Here is a 17,545-nt window from a genome sequence, read left to right as displayed (position 1 = left end):
GGTTTCCTCCGGGTGCTCCGGTTTCCTCCCACAGTCCAAAGACATGCAGATTAGGTGCATTGGTGATCCTAAATTGTCCCTAGGGTGCGTGTGTGTGTGCGCCCTGCCCGGGGTTTGTTTCCTCCCTTGCGCCCTGTGTTGGATGGGATTGGCTCCAGCAGACACCTGTCATGGATACAACGGCGCTGGACTTAGATCGTTTTTTTTTCTATAAGTTGCTTGAACATTCTGGTTGATGTTGTGACTTCTCTCATTGCACTCAGAATCATGCGTCAGTTGTGGCACCAATTTATTTGCGCAAATCTGAGAGACAGGCTGCGGGCTGAGGGGAAGGGGAGGTGGGACCACAGGAGTAGGGAGCTGGGCGGGGCCATCCTCACTCATGTGCCAACCTCCGTTCGAGTCGCTCTACCTCTCGCCACGTGTTGGATCGTACCTTGCCTCCGCTTAGCTAGCGATACCTGTTTGTTCAGCAGACATTATCATCTCGAGATTGTTAAAGAGTAATGTTTGATATTTTTGAGAGAGAGGTTACAGCTATGTGTGTTTTAGAGGGTACCCTCTCATTGGCATAGATATCACAGCCACATGCTCTTATCCCCATGTGGGGGACACTCTCCCATCAGACCTGGACACAATCAGATGCAGTGGCAACGTTTGATATTTGAGACCTACCTTCCGCTTTGCCAGAGATACCTTGCCAACTTTTTACATTTTTGGCAAAGAGATCACAGCTACAGACTCGCTCCGATAGCAAAACAAAAAATATTGTATATCAAGAGGCCCTCGGATACAAAAGCTATCAATATAAATTCTTCTCAGTACAAATTATTACATTTTTGTAAATCTAGGGGAGACAGCTAGGTAGCAATACGATGTAAATAACAAAGGAGCCAGCAGCTTTCCGTCGAATTTATTTTTTCTCCAGCCGTCTGGAGTTTTTTTTTTGTTTTTTCTGTGCCCCCTGGCCATTGAACCTTACTCTTATTCGATGTTAATTAATGTTGATTCATTTTGTTTTCTTATAGTGTCTTTTATTTTTCTATTCTTTATTATGTAAAGCACTTTGAGCTTCTGTTTGTATGAAAATGTGCTATATAAATAAATGTTGTTGTTGTTGTTGTAACTTGTTTCCATTTACACCTGCATGGATGCATCGTGCGCTATTTGATTTAATAAGACACTTAAGAGAAAAACGTGACAGACTAAAAATGATCTTTGTTTGGCTTCAAATTATTTGGATGAAAACCTTGGAAAGGAAAAAAATCTACGATAGAAGAACCTAACATTGCACACTAACAAGCCATTCAATTAAGAAAGGTCTGAGACTGGCAAGGATTGGTTACTAATTACCCAATTAGGTTGGAATGAAAACCGGCAGCCACTGCAGCCCTCCAAGCCCGACGTTGCCCACCCCGGTAAACGCATTTTAAACTCCTTCATTATTTGGTGTTTTAACAGGCTGATCAGCCCTTGAATTGTTTTTATTGTCAGTTGAATTTTCTTCCTATAGAACATGCAATGTTTTCTTTCTGTGATGCCAGCTTGCTATTTTATTTTGCCCTGTTTCACACTTACCCGGTCTTTGCTTTTTCCTCTCTTTACAAGTTCATTCCACATGGACTTTTTTTTTTAACAGCTATGGTATGTGCAGATTTTTGCCTAGCACTCTAAGGGATGATCATCCATCATCTTTCCACACCTGAAACACCGTTTAGTGCCCCTTTTGTTTGTGTACGCCATACTCTAGCAGCTGCTCTCAACTGTAGCTCTTCTAATTTCTCAGTAGCTTTCTGTAATGTGAGGTTCTCTTCGGTTTACCACCACTTCATAATCCACATATGGCATCATCCAAATTAGCGTTCTGTGAGATTCTTGAGCACTGCTACATACTGAGGGCTGGACTCCCCCTTTTTCTAGCTCACCTACCAGTACTTGTTTTGGGTGGGAAATGTGGCTCCAAGACCCTTACATTATCATCAAATGACTTGTTTCTTAGGCTGTGCCATATTCCTCAACAGGAACGTTTTACACTAATACTGAGAAAAGCCAGCACTTTCAGATGCTCATAAATTCCATTTACTTTCACAAAAAAAAAAATCAGTTTGCTCTATCTATGTGTATTTATTTAGTTTTTACAGCTCTATCTTATCCAGGAATTGGCTGTAATGCCTGGAAATACAAAAGGAAAAACTAAGCAAACTTAGTTTCCTTGACTATTACTTAGCGATAGAAATGCACTTTAAGTCAATAAAATCCTCAGTATATGGAGGTGAATAATGCTGCATTCACACAAGGAGCAAGACATGGGGGCAGATTGAAGGCCCGAATCTATACCATCCTTTACCAAGGCTTTGGAAATAATCATATTTACAGTATGAATGAAGTGTCTTAAAATATGATCTGATAAAATATGGTCTGATCTTCATCTGCTTTACAGTAATGAGCAATCTGCTTTAACTAATAACACAATAAATATTGTACTGTTCTTGTAGATATTGAATTCATGATTCAAACATTCACAGTGTAGGCTGGAAAAAGTATGAGAACCCCTGGGCTGATAACTGGAGTCAGGAGTTAGGAAACCTGGAGTCCAGCCAATGAAATGAAATTGGGGGTGTGGTTTAGAGATACTCTGACCAATCAAAAGACTCAAACATTTTGAGTTTGCTATTCGCAAGAAGGTGAAGCTTGCCACACAACAAAGAGATCAAAGCAGGTCTACGATGAAGAATTGCATGAAGCTGGAGAAGGTAGCAAAAGAAAAATTTAGATATTCATCAGTCCACAGTTAGACAAACTATGCATAAATGGCTGTGGTTTGTTTCCTGCCTTGCGCCTTGTGTTGGCTGGGATTGGCTCCAGCAGACCCTGTAGTTAGGATATAGCGGGTTGGATAATGGATGGATGTATAAATGGAGATGTTTTAATACCGCAGCTACTCTCACTAGAAGTGGGTGCCAGCTAGGATGACTCACTAGGCACAATGCAGAATGCTCAATGAGGTGTAGCAACTAAAGGCTTGAAGGAATCATTGGAACAGCTTAATATCTTTGTTCATAAGTCCATCATGCACAAAACACTGAACGGGTATACTGTCCAGGGAAGGACATCAAGGAGGAAAGACACTGCTTTCCAAAAAGAATATCACTCCATGCCTGACGTTTGCTAAAGACCACTTTGACACTTTACGATGTTATTGGGAAAATATTTTGTGAACTGATGAAGCTAAGGGTGAATTGTCAGTCAGTCTTTTTCCAACCCACTATATCCTACCACAGGGGTCTGCTGGAGCCAATCCCAGCCAACACAGGGCGTAAGGCAGGAACATATCCCGGGCAGGGTGCCAGCCTACCGCAGGACACACACACCAAGCACACACTATGGACAATTTAGGACTGTCAATGCACCTAACCTGCATGTCTTTGGACTGTGGGAGGAAACAGACACGGGGAGAACATGCAAACTCCACGCAGGGAGAACCTGGGAAGCGAACCCAGGTCTTCTTACTACAAGGCAGCATCGCTACCACTGCGCCACTGTGCTGCCCAGGTTGAATTGTTCAGGAGGAATATGCAGCAGTATGCATGGTGCAGATGCCATATGGGACCTGGAAGGAAGGACAAAAAGGAATGGACGGACAGCCCACTGAAAAGAAATTATCGCTGGGGAATTTTTACTCCCCCAGCACACTAGATGACAGTGGCCCTGGATATCAGTGCCCAGTGGAAGGCCAGCACGGCATGCTGGGAGATGTAGTCTGGCAGAGCAGCCCTGCTGGAGTCACTGGGTGCTTCCAGATAGTGCTGCAGGGAGACAAGCTCCCTGTTATAAAGGACTTTCACATGACCCAGAAGTGCTTCCATCAGGCAATTCCCCTGGCACCAGAAGTACTCCCTGGCCCACAATAAAAGAGACTGCTCTCCCTTTTCCAGGCGAGTTGGAGCTGGGAGAGCATAGGGCAACACTCACCTGGAGGAGGGCAGTGCGGTGGTGAAGAGAATATTGAGAAAAGAATTGGAGTGTGGAGAGAGAAACCTGTGACTTTTGTTACTTTGTGGAGGTATTGTGTCTTGCGTTGAATAAACTCACCTTTATTTGAACCCCTGGACTCTTCGTATGTTCGTGGTGGGGGTTTGGGGCTCGCTGATGGCCCAGTTTACATCACAATGGGTAAAAAGGGATAGACGTACAAGCATGAAAATATCATCTTACTGGTGAAGTATGGTGGAGGAGCATCATGATTCGGGTCTGCGTTGCAGCCTTAGGGCCTGGAGAGCTAATCACGGTATCCTCCAGCAGTGATCATTGTGGAATCCCGCCTGTTGGTTGTGAATTGCTGTCGTTTATATCGGTAGTGGGTTGCAGTGGGTTATGAAATGGGTCATGGTGGGTCGTGCCGTGAGTCACAGTGGGCTGCTGCTCCACCGTTCATACCTGATATGCCAGTGGCGCCTTCCACCTCTTCATAAAATGTTTAAGAAGCACACTTGTGACTTGTGGCGAAGACTTGTGGTGAAGATTAGGTCACATTTTATGAAAAACCTGGCTATTCCAAAGAGTTTATACACTTTTTACCAGCAGGCTTCATCCTATCCAGGCCTAAAAATTGTAAAGCAGCCTTTTAAGGTTCAAAATCCTTGTCCCAAAATATATCAAAATGTCTCTCAAGAGAAAAGAGAAACTTAAATACTTTGGTTTATAATTGGTATTATTTTTTTATTTTATGTGCACATTTGAGACCCATTTTTGCTTTCCTATTTAAGTGAAAATTAGTTTTAGAAGTTTCAGAATTCAATTCTGTGGCTACTACCATTCTTTATGGTTATTCTAGAATATGTTTAATTGTTTTAAGTCATTTACATCACCATTTTGAATTTTGTTACAATTAACTGAAGAGAGAGAGTCTCAAAAATTCTCAACCTGCCCACTAGAGGGGGGTGAAACCATCAAACTCCAGCTAGTCACATAATGTTAGGTTTTAGGCAGATTTATTCCCTTGGCAATGGTTCAAATGGTGTTTTTATGTATTTTTTTATTGATTTTTACTTCCTTTGTTTATGTTACATTTTTGTGTCCCTTGTTTATGTTACAGTTGCCAGTCATTTAATTTCTGTGTATGTGTGTAGCTTGTCCTATGTACTCTGTGTTTTGTGGGTGGTTTCTCAAGAAGCGTGGCCACCTTCCCATCACCACAAGGAACTGGCCCCCCAACCTTTATGCAATGAAGGTATAGAGTATGAAGCAGGTAAGTCACAAAGAGATCCAAAAATGCCCACTAGAGGGGGAATCCCATCAAAAACCCTGGGAAGTATCACAGAGGGCAACAAATCTTTTTTAAATAAAATACTTATTTCAAAAATGGTTCTGTTAAAAGAATACAAGAAACACATCAGGGAATGCCTGAAAAGGCAGGGCAATCAAAGACAAACAAGCCCCAAATGCAATTCCTTCAAACAAAGTAGAAAAACAGAGTAAAGGTCAAAAAATCTAGAAATGGTAATCAAGAAACTCACCACTGCCAAGAGCATTTGAATGAACCACAAGGAACGGTGGGTTTCCTCTGCCTTTATAGGGCTGAGTCCAGTCCCTTACAATGATTGGAAGGTGGCTGCTCCTCTTGGAGGACCACCCACAAAACACCTGGAACATAACCCTGGCATAGCAAATACAGAAAATAATAAATAAAAGTAATATTAGCATAAATCAAAGACTCAAAGGTGTGCAAAAAAAGATGTAAAACAAGAATCTGAACCCCAACCAGGGGAGGAACCCCAGTTGAAATATCATTATAGAGGTGGGGGCAACCCACAGTCCCTTTCGGTTCATTGAGCGCACTCATGGTGTGGTGAGGTCTACTGCAGTTTTCTGTACTCTTTGTTTATTTGTGATTTATTATCGATTACACTTTGGATTTGTTATTAGAATATTATTTGCCTTGGTTTGTCTTTTCAGGCAACTCCATTTGCCTCTTGTGCTTCATGGAGCTTTATTGTTTCAAGGCAAACAAATCCCAATCTCAGATCCAAAGGGTAGTGGAAAAATAGAGCACAGGTTCAAAAACATCCAAAAAAATTACCAAAGCACAGAAAACAACAGAAGAGAGGCTTACCACACAGTGAGCACATTCTCAATGAATTGGCAAAGGATTGTGGGGTTTCCTTTCCTTAATAGGACTGTGGGAGGTCACTTGCCTTGATGGGCAGGTGGCCCCGCCTCTTGAGGCACCACACACAAAATATAAAGAACATGGCAGAATACCCTTTGACATATAAAACCTAAATAATTAACAATGATAAAAAATAAGCAACAATATGACATTTGAACCTCAGCAAGGGGAGGAACCCTGGCTGAAATATATCAGTTACCTAACCATTTTGTAGAGTGTCATTATGGTGTTGGTGGGCAACTGACCCAGAAGTGTTTGGGCTTCACTTTAGGGGTCAAAGATCTGAAGTTCTCCCCAAGCAGTTCCTTCCTATTTGACTATCTGCAGAAAAATAAGTGAAGAATAATGTGGGTTTATTTAGTTAGAGCTGCTGGTTAAAGACTTCTAATCTACGTATTTTTGAATAAGATTTTGAATTTCTTATTTTGGCTCAATGGTAGTGTTTAACTGCCTTCTTGGTTAAGAGTCTTTGGTCCTTTTTCCGGTTTATTTCTCTTCTTCTCGTCCTTTGTTATTCATAGTGGCTCTAAAATCCGTACTGACCCCAACTCTCTCTTCTGTTTCTTTTTCCAGTTTCTTTGTGGTGGCGGCCTGCGCCACCACCACCTACTCAAAGCATCATGATGCTCCAACATTGATGGACTGAAAGTCATCATCAAGTCATCATCTTCAAGTCCTTCCATGAGAACACTAAATCCAAAGAGAACTGTTTCATTTATGTTAGGTAGATTGCCCAGAGGGGACTGGGCGGTCTCATGTTCTGGAATCCCTACAGATTTTATTTTTTTCTCCAGCCGTCTGGAGTTTTTTTTGTTTTTTCTGTCCACCCTGGCCATCGGACCTTACTTATTCTATGTTAATTAATGTTGACTTATTTTTATTTTTTACTGTGTCTTTTATTTTTCTATTCTTCATTTTGTAAAGCACTTTGAGCTACATTTTTTGTATGAAAATGTGCTATATAAATAAATGTTGTTGTTTGTTTATTACAGTGTTCGCTGTCACCTTTGTGGTGTCAAAACCTTTGGCTTGAGAACCCTGCCCACAAGGAATCTTTATAAAAAGTGGATTTATTTGAAATCGATCATAATATGACAAAAGAAAAAAAAAGGCAAACCACAACAAACAAACAAATCATTGTCAAAAATCCAATAATCGTAAATTCAAGACAGTAGTAAAAATTCAAAAGTTAGAAAAAGACAATACTCACGAAATTGAGTCGTCCGGAGGGCTGGTGAGGTCAGCTGTCTGTTTTATCACTGTTGTGTCCATTGAGTATGTAAATATGTTTGATCATTTAGTGTCTTTATGTCTAAGTATCTATTGCTATGTTCCATGTTATCTTGTGGGTTCTTCCCCAAGTTGAAGGGGCCACCTGCCATTCACAGCAATAGACCGCCATCAGCCCTACAAAGGCTGAAGAAAAACCCACAGGCCCTTGAGGTTCATTGAAAAGGCTTGGTGGCTGGTGAGTCCTCCTGTGTTGTTGATTTCTCGATCTTTGTGCTTCATGTTTTGACCGGTCTTTGGATTTATATTTTATTGTTTGCTTTGGATTACCTTTATTGTTTGAGGCAACTCCTTTGGCCTTTTGTGCTCCTCTGAGCTGATTTTGTACCACTGATTATTTTGCTGTGAATCTTTTCATTTATAAAGATTCTACATATGCCCTTTTCCTTGTTATCCAGGGTTTGACAGTTCTACCCCCTCTAGTGGGCATTTTGAGTATATTTTGGAAGTCTGTTTTTTAAGGAACCCACAGAAATAGTGCACTTCTCGAAAAACAACCACAATGAACCACCGAAGATCCTCCTCCCAGCTTCAGAAAAGCCTTGTCATGGTGGCCCCGCCTCATAGGGTTCATCCTCCAAAACACAAGCAACTTAGGAAAATAAGACGTAGAAAGAAACTAAATCATTAAAGAAAACATAATGAAAAAAGCAAACGACAAATCAGTTCTGTGAGCATAGTCGATAAAAGTATAGATACTACATAGCAGATAAACAGAACAAAATTTGCATAATTCACAAACAAACTTCCTTTTGAAATCCAGGAAAATGACCAGAGTGATTGTTTAGCTCTGATTACAAATTCTACGGTACTGATGACATTTTTAGACATTCTGAGTTTTCTAAAATGACTCACAGCAACCTGTATGGTTCTTTTATTACTATTATTACCATTATGATTATTGGTATTATTATTATTATACATACTCTATTATGGCTATCAATGTGCATTTGGAAAGAAGTCGGTATTAAAGCATTGTTCAACACGCTCTTTGGATTCTCCCGCCATAAATTATGTGACAAAAACATGACAATTTTTCTAAAAAAATAAAGAAAGAAATTTGCCCAAAGAAGATGGGCCATCTCTAAACACTTCTACTAATTGTGCCATCCATTGGAATTGCATGTTTATTGAGTTCTGGCTACACTCCTTTCTGTATATTGGAAAAGTCTCAGCTTTGTTGTCAGAAGCTCAGCCCCAGGACCCTTCATTATGTTCGTGCCGTCAATTCTGGGATGTATCAGTTCTAATTTTACACTGTCTGCGATTTCCACAGTGAAGAAGTTAACAGGAGCCATGCAGACTGTTTTCACAACATGGTCAGCATTTTTCATATGCAGCAACTGACTGTCTGGGAAAAAGGGGTGGGCTATTTACAGACATCTTTTGGTAATAAATAGAACAGAAATTACACTTTAGGTTCTTGTCTCCTACTTTCTCCTTTTTTTCCACATTTTTCTCTGCATTGTCAGAGTGGAACTCAATGGCAGCAGTGTCAGAACAGAGGATGAGGTGAAAACTGGAAGCCATTCGGATGTGTCGTCCAGGAGTACCTTAGTCAGCCACTCATTTCTGAGGGGCTACTCAAGTTCTTTTTTGCTACCAGCTATCAATTTAATGCCTCCTCTCATTGTGCCCAACTTCACCCTAGCTACTTGTCAGTTAACTCAGAATTTGATCTGGGTGTGTTTTAGAAGCAGAAAATGATTAAAACACATGTACCCCATTTTTATTTAAGAAAGAAGTTTGCACATTCTCCCCATGTTTATGTGATTTTTTTGTCCCTGATTTTCCTCTCACATCCCAAAGATCTGAAAGTTGGGTGTGCATGTGCATTGGTACTATGATGGACTGGCACCCTCTCTCTAGGGTTGGCTCCTGTCTGGCACCCAGGCCTGCCAGGATAGAATCCAGGAAATGGAATACAGTGCTATAAGATGAAATCTGTAGGACTTTATCTTTACCTGGCTTCTCCTCTTTAATGAACCATCCTGTCAAGATGCATGCATCGGCTCAATCACAATAATACAATACAATACAATACAGTTTATTTTTGTATAGCCCAAAATCACACAGGAAGTGCCACAATGGGCTTTAACAGGCCCTGCCTTTTGACAGCCCCCCAGCCTTGACTCTCTGAGAAGACAAGGAAAAACTCCCAATAAAAACCTTGTAGGGAAAAATGGAAGAAACCTCGGGAAAGGCAGTTCAAAGAGAGACCCCTTTCCAGGTAGGTTGGGCGTGCAGTGGGTGTCAAAAGTAGGGGGTCAATACAACACAATACACACAACAGAACAATTCCTTAAGACAGCATAATAATAAAAATTTTAGAATTACGGTTTAACAGTAGATGATATGACATAATTAGATTTGGATATTTTTAGAGTCCTGGAGACCTCATCCATCTAGCTGCCTCCCCATTTGGCCATGCCACGGCTGAAACATTGCTCCGATGAAAGGACCCCTCTTTCCCATGATTCCTGTGATCCTCCATCAGGGATGACTTTACCATAGGCAGGCAAACAACTTGGCAGGTGGGCCGTGGCACCAATTGCCACATTTGGGTACCGAGAACAGAAACAGAATAGGTGAGGGTTAGTATTCAAATATAATTATCATGTTACTTATGTTATAGTGCTAATGACTAACAACAGAGATGCAGTATATACAGTTAATCAGCAGCTCTAGTCAGGATATGCTAAACTGAAGTAGTGAGTCTTCAGCCGGGATTTAAAAGCTGAGACCGAAGGGGCATCTCTTATAGTAGCAGGCAGACCATTCCACAGTTTAGGGGCCCTGTAACTAAAAGCTCGACCTCCCACTGTTATTTTATTAATCCTTGGAATCCTAAGCAGACCGGCATCTTGAGATCTTAATGTGCGCTCTGGTTTGTAAGTCATGATAAGTTCAGACAAGTAAGCCGGACCTTGGCCATTTAAGGCTTTATATGTTAAAAGGAGGATTTTGAAATCTGCCCTAAACTTAACCGGGAGCCAGTGTAAAGATTTAAGAACTGGAGTTATGTGTTCATATTTTCTTGTTCTTGTAATAATTCTTGCAGCCTCATTTTGGATTAACTGGAGGCTGTATAGAGAACAGTTTGAACAGCCAGGAACACCGTATTGCAGTAGTCAATCCTACTAGAGATAAATGCATGAATTAATTTCTCACAATCCTGTTTATTTAGAATCCACTCTGGTCTCGGTGACCCGGGTCTTGGTCACTCAGGAAGCTGCTTACTATCCTGGCCAATGACTCTCGCCCCCTGTATGAGGTTTTGGTAAACAGAGGAGCACATTTAGTAACAGACTGAGACAACTGCGTTGTTCCAAGGAGCGCCATGTGAGGTTGCTTCTACCCTCAGCCATCTGGCTCTATAATGAGTCACCCCTCATCTGAGGAGGTCTTGTTCCCTGTGTGCTGATTAGTACTGAGCGGGTCTAGCAAACATAATAACTTAATAGACGGTGATGCAATGTGTAAAATATACGGTGCCAATGACTGATAAATCACTTTACACTTAGTAAATACCTGCACTTTGGTAAAATAATTTGTGGTATACCTGTATATGTATGTATAACTTAGTTAGTAAACATAATATTATGGTAGCTCTTGTTATATGTTATTTGTGCCTTTTTTGTTTTCTACTGCAGCCAATTTCCTTCGAGATTAATAAAGTTTCTATCTAACTATCTATCTACAATAGGCGATCGTGCCTTTTATTACAAAGCCTGCGATGCTAATAAAGCTCGTTTGGCCATAAAGACAACGACACACGCCTCTTACATCTTACATTCAGTCCTGTCTTCTACTCCGAAGCTCTGACAGTGTTAACGAATTATGAATTACGAGCAGAGTTGTGGACGTGAGCCGCTCCGATTAGCCGATGCTATAGATGTGCAATAAAAGTCACAGACAACGCGCCGCGTTTTGAGCTTCTGTGTTATGATAATGTTAACTCAAAACAGAATTTATCTTTATTAATACGATAAAATAAAAACTTGTTTAGATAATCTAAAAATATTATAACAAAATTGAATTTAGTATACCTATAAAAAGAAAAAATTAGCAGAGGATGGTTTCGATCCATCGACCTCTGGGTTATGGGCCCAGCACGCTTCCGCTGCGCCACTCTGCTGTACATGTGAATTAGTTCGAGCAGCTTTAGATAAACGAGTGGCGGTCACGTGCATGTAGCCATTTATATATAAAGTAGGTATTTTTTACAGTTGTGCTGTTTTGACAATGTTCCAGTTTTTAATTGGCTAAAACGTAATTAGCATATTTCATGTACAATGAAATTAAAATGTAAATTAGTCTGGCGATGATAAAAACATTCATCTGCCGCAACCACGTCGTTAGCTGTCAAATTGGTTTGCTAAAGCAGGGAATTTTGAGATTATAAATTGGGACAAAAATAATCAGTTTGCGATGGCATAAGCATAGGGTAGCACTGGAAGAAAAACAGAGCTACTGTACGTTAGAGTTTTGAAGTCCACTGGCCTCGCTTCCAATCGAAAGACGTGCGCTTTAAAATAACATTTTAAGGTTTACTTAATCCGACTATGATATCGCGGGGAGACAACACAGTGTGACTGTCTACTCATACACTTCGCCGGTTTACTGTCACCATTTAACCGAATTTATATGTCTTTGGGGCGCGAGAAGAAAGCAAGGGTACCCAGAAGAAAGCCCCACACAGACATCGAAGAATACACAAACTCCCCAGACAACACTTAACAAAACTCAGGCTGCTATATGACAGGGGAGCTACACAAACAAACTCAGCAAAGCACCTCTCGCTGAGTTAAGCGTGTAACCCCGCCCATAATCCACAGGCGCCACGCCCCATTCCGCGAACTGGTAGTGACACAATTGTCAGGATGCAGCGACTGTAAGGGCGAAACTGTAAATGACTCAGCAGCACTGCCAGACCTGTCCATAGAAACCTAGAGACATGAGAATGGAGTCAGGACTGGAGGGGCAAATAGCGAGTTTAAGATTTGAGAATGTCAAAGGGGATGTTGGAATACTTACAGCAAAACTCTCAGAAAAATACACGCTTGAGAGGGGACCTGTCAGAAAACTGTTAGCAGGTTTTATTTATTTTCTTTTTTCTAAAGGAAGAAAAAAAATGTAAACTATTAACCACTTAAATTATAACTAATTATTGTCAATCGATATCTATCTATGTTAGAGGATGTGTCTTCACCAAAGGGCTCACCTGGAGTTTCAGCATATGTACACTGCATTGAAAAAAGTTTTTGCAAATAAAGGACTGTGTATTAAAATATTAAGCCAGAAAAGTGGGCCGACAAAAAAGAAGCTGGGGATGGGTGTTACGGAGATCTTGTTTTCCCACTGAACCGATGCTAAAGCCGTGTTTTCCAGGTCAGGTTTTCAAATTCTTTGGGCACTTTTAACATTCAGACGGTCCACGTCTTTAGAGTCCTGGTGCTTCCTGTCTTGCTATATGGTTGTGAGACATGGACACTATCCAGTGACCTGAGATGAAGACTGGTCTCCTTTGGTACTGTGTCTCTTTGGAGAATCCCTGGGTATCGCTGGTTTGACTTTGTATTGCTCATGAAGTCCCAAATGAGGCACATTACCTGCATTGTGAGGGAATGTCAGTTACGGCATTACTGCCATGTGGCGCGTTTCCCCGAGGGTGATCCAGCTCGCAGTATCCTCATTGTTGAGGACCCGAGTGGCTGGACCAGGCCAAGGGGTTGCCCATGTAACACCTGGCTGCCGCAAAAAGAAGGTCATTTCAGCAGGGTGGGACTGGACTGCGTGTTTGCCTGGGAGGTTGCCAACCAGGATCTCAAGCTGTTTCATCATGTGGTGGGTGTGGCATCACTCTGTACCAATGCATGCTCCCCAACCTGACCTGACCTGACCTTTGTATACAAATTGCCTGTATATGTTTTCCCACTGAACTGATGCCAAAGCCGTGATCTCCAGGACAGTTTTTCAAATCCTTTGGGCACTTTTAACCTTCCCAAATCAGACTATCCTTCCCAGGGCCGTCTTAACATATGGGCACAATGGTGCCCCAGGACCACAGGAGCTCACAGTGTTTCTGATGCCTATGTATGTTTCTGTTTTGCTATCAAAACAGGGGCCCCAGCATACTACTTTGCCCAGGTTCCTATGATGCTGTTAAGATGGCCCTGAGTCCTTGCCTGCCTGACTGTCAACTAAGGACACGTAGACATTGAATGATTGATCAGGGACGGTTCCAGATCTTCTTCTACTTGCCTCAGCCCACCAACACCTGCTTTGATGCTTTCAAGTCCTTCTCATGGAGACTTGTGACAGGACAGCGGCTTCTATCAGGATAATTGAAGCCGACTGTCTATATTAAATTACATGTGCTAATGTAAGTCTTGAGGGACATGTAGAGGTGACCGACTCGCGCACTAACCCTATGTGATCACGTGCCTCGTGGGGGAAGACTGAGAGAAGAAGAGGAGCTTGTAGTCCAAAAGCAGGGGACCGCTGAGCACTCTCATTATATTTAGCATCTGAAAGCACGTCTGCTTTGCTCTGCTGGCAGCTTACATCTCAGATATAAAAATAAACGGCACCTGCCAGGATGGCCGCTCATTTTTAATGAAGTGCTGTTCGGGATGAGAGCGAATGGTCCAGCAGCCTTTCCCGTCTCCCGTTGCCAGTGCTGTGATAGTGTGGAGCGAAACCGACAAAAAGAATCTCCGGCAGTGTGCAGATGAGCGGCAAATTCCCTCTATGAGTGTGTGTGTGTGTGAGAAAGACAGTGAGAGAGAGAGAGAGAAACAGGGCCTGCATTCACACCACCATAGACTGTGAGATCTGCACTGTTTGTGATGGGACACCCTCTGGGCTTCCTGATCAGAGAATCGGTGACTCAAGACCATCTACCCACAGACAGACAAAAATAGGACCAACCACGACCTCTTCGCTCACCGCCATATGTCTTTCCTCGCTCAACTCAACGCCCAGTATGGCTTCCCCAATGCGAATTGCTTAATGGTTACCTGCCAGCCTTGCCCCTTATTCAGCACGACCATCCACGGGCTTTTCCGCAGGAAGAACCGCCATGCGTGGCTAATGCTGACACGAATGATGTAATGCTATTAACAGATGGCACTTTCTGGCAGGTAGGCCATCTCCTGGTGCCAGGTCCTGGAGATCCAAGCCCGTACCTGTCACTAATGGTTTGCTCTTCTCCACTAACAAACCACATGCCTCCAAAGCCATTGCCAGATGGTCCAACTGAACCACAAGCTGTAATGAGAAGATCTGATGAGCAGTGACCCTCTTACCTTTTTGTCTCAAAGCAGAGAAATTATCCTTATCTTTATGGGAACTTGTTCATTTTCTGAATATAAGCTGTTGTGAGTAACATTAACTTTATAACTAAATGGAAGCCTCATACTGTGTACCAGAGTTTACGTGCTAATAAAGGAAAGGCATCTCCAGGTTTACATCTGAAAGGTAATAAATGCAAAATTCGGTTTCAATGTTGACTCCCCCAAATGATGCTTTTTAGGACAGTTTTTTAAAAATATATCACAAATTTTATTTTTGTGCACAAGCTAACATAACATAGCACATCCAAGTCCACTTTATCCAATTCAGGATTGGCAGGGGGCTTTAGATTATTTGGGTAGCCCTGGCAGAAATCAGTCTTGGACAGATATGGGAGGAAAATCCACTCGTGCAAAGGATGAACGTGCGGACTCATTGACCTTTACATTAATTCACAGTCTCTAATTTAATAGGTCATTTAAGGAAAATTACAAAACAGACCTCTTAAAACACAGCAAGATGCTATGAAATGAATTCACGCTTTTGTGTTTATTTGACTAGATGAATGTAACGCACTTTGAAAGAACTACCTAAGAAAGACATCAGTCGGTTGCCATTAGATCAGAATGCAGCAGAATCTTAACCAGAAAAAGAAAATTTGAGCACAACTCATTAGCTTTAGCTGTCATGAACTTGGAGAAAATCATAACACAGAGTCCTCAAATCAGTACCCAAATGCCCGACAAGGAGCATTTAAAATAAAAAAATATATATTTGTTGCAGTTTCCTTATTGACAGAAGCTCCAAGGAGTGCAAAAGGCAGAGAAGGAGTTGCCTGAATCAGGAGATCCAGAAGCAGACACGTCCCAAAAACACAAAATCAGAGAGGAAGTCGAAAAACAAAGGTTCAAAATCCAGATTGTTTTGTGGCAGATGAAAGTTAATGTAAGTAAATGTAAATTATTACATGTAGGAAGTAAAATCCCACCCACAGGGGATGCACAAGCCAGTATGTTTCTTTGTGCCGGTCCCAAGCCCAGATAAATGGGAAGGGTTATGTCAGGGAGGGCATCCTGTATAAAATTTTGCCAGATCAATATGCAGATAACAATACAGATTTCCATACTGGATCGGTCGAGGCCCGGATTAACAATACCAACGGGGTGCTGGTGGAAAGAGGAGGCAGGTAAAGAGAGTGGACCTGAGGGTAGGAACTTTGAATGTTGGCAGTATGACTGATAAGGAAAGAGAGTTAGTTGATGTAATGGAGAGGAGGAAGGTTGGTATACTGTGTGTGTAAGAGACTAAATGGAAGGGGAGTAAGGCCAGGTGGATCGGAGGTGGATTCATATTGTTCTATCATGGTATGGATGGGAGGAGAAATGGGGTAGGGGTTATTCTGAAGGAACAGTATGTCAAGAGTGTTTTGGACGTGAAAGGAGTGTCAGACAGAGAGATCATTATGGAAATTGAAGGTGTAATTATGAATGTTGTTAGTGCATATGTCCTGCACATTGGGTGCGTGATGGATGAGAGTGAAGGAAGATGCAGACAAGCAGATTATATCCAATGCAGAACAGTCAATCTGAAGGAGATTGAAGAGTGCAAAGTGGTGGCAAACATTAGGAAGTTTTTCTTTATACAAGGATCCACTGACTCTTGGAATAATCTACCAAGTAGTGTGGCAGACAGTAGGACTTTAGGGAATTTCAGAACTTGAGCTTTGTTGGACTGAATGGCCTGTTCTCGTCTAAATTTGTCTAATGTTCTAAAAAAAATTAGCAAGCAAGAGGAATCCATTCAGTTCATAAGCTCATCTGTTTAGATAATATATAAGTTGTCCCAATATCTATAGACTATAGTCTTCAAACTTTATAACACACTGGTGAGACCTAATCTGGAGTACCGTGTGCAGTTCAAGCCTTTGTACCCTACTGTGTATTATTATTTTTGAAATACAGCCCTTGTTTTTATTGACTTCAGAATCCATGCTTTCATTTACAATCTAGGTCAGATAAAAAGTGTCTGTATCATCCGCAGTAGTTTTTACATGATTTATGAGCCCACTCTCACTTGTACGACTATGTCTCCCTTCTCCAGGTGCTTGTCTTCTAGTATAGATCCACTACATCTCATATCATCATGCAATACTTTTATTTCATATGAAGAAGAATTTCATCTGAGCTTTGCTATGACTACAAAAAGTATTGTGGATCACAAGGCAAACTACAGTATTTATACGAGGGGGAGTCGTGCTAAAGTTAGAAAATGGGACTTATCAGAAAATGGAATGAACCTTAACGAAACCGATGATGTCACTTCTCAATGTATTCTCCATCCTTCTCAATGCACTTGTGCCACCTGCCTGGAAGTGCTTGGATTCCAGCAGAATGAAAGGTTTTGTCTTGTCCTTGCAACCACTCATCCACCATTTTCTCTTTAGAAAGCGCACTGGAGAGACTCCGAAGGACAGGAAAATGGCAAATATCATCCCATTATATAAAAAGGGTGACAGGGCAGATCCAAGCATCTATAGGCCAGTAAGCTTAACATACATCACAGGAAAATTAATGGAAGGAATTATTAAGGATAAGATTGAGCAGCACCTAGCAAGGACAGGAGTTTACTGAAAAGACAGCATGGGGTCAGAAGAGGGAGGTCGTGTTTTACTAACATGCTGGAATTCTATGAGGAGACAACAAAAGGATACGATCAAAGTGGAGCTGATGATATTATTTATCTGGACTTCCAGAAAGCATTTGATAAGGTGCCACATGAGAGGTTGGGCAT

The 17,545-nt window shown here is 41.6% G+C and overlaps 1 long non-coding RNA gene and 1 other non-coding gene across 2 annotated transcripts in view; both read right to left on the bottom strand.

The window, feature by feature from the left end:
* LOC120524014 overlaps nt 1–17,545 on the bottom strand; it is a 35,104-nt gene that overhangs the window by 1,724 nt on the left and 15,835 nt on the right. The window contains exon 2 of the long non-coding RNA XR_005632733.1: nt 5,517–5,656. This is a non-coding gene — a long non-coding RNA (uncharacterized LOC120524014). The remainder of the gene's footprint in view (nt 1–5,516; nt 5,657–17,545) is intronic.
* On the bottom strand, nt 11,526–11,597 carry trnam-cau. Its single transcript has one exon. It is a non-coding gene; the product is annotated as a tRNA-Met (tRNA).

Source organism: Polypterus senegalus, chromosome 1, assembly GCF_016835505.1.
Source record: "Polypterus senegalus isolate Bchr_013 chromosome 1, ASM1683550v1, whole genome shotgun sequence".
Lineage (NCBI taxonomy): Eukaryota > Metazoa > Chordata > Cladistia > Polypteriformes > Polypteridae > Polypterus > Polypterus senegalus.
The sequence above is the reverse complement of the archived record's forward strand: the minus strand, read 5'-3'. Positions and strand labels throughout refer to the sequence as shown.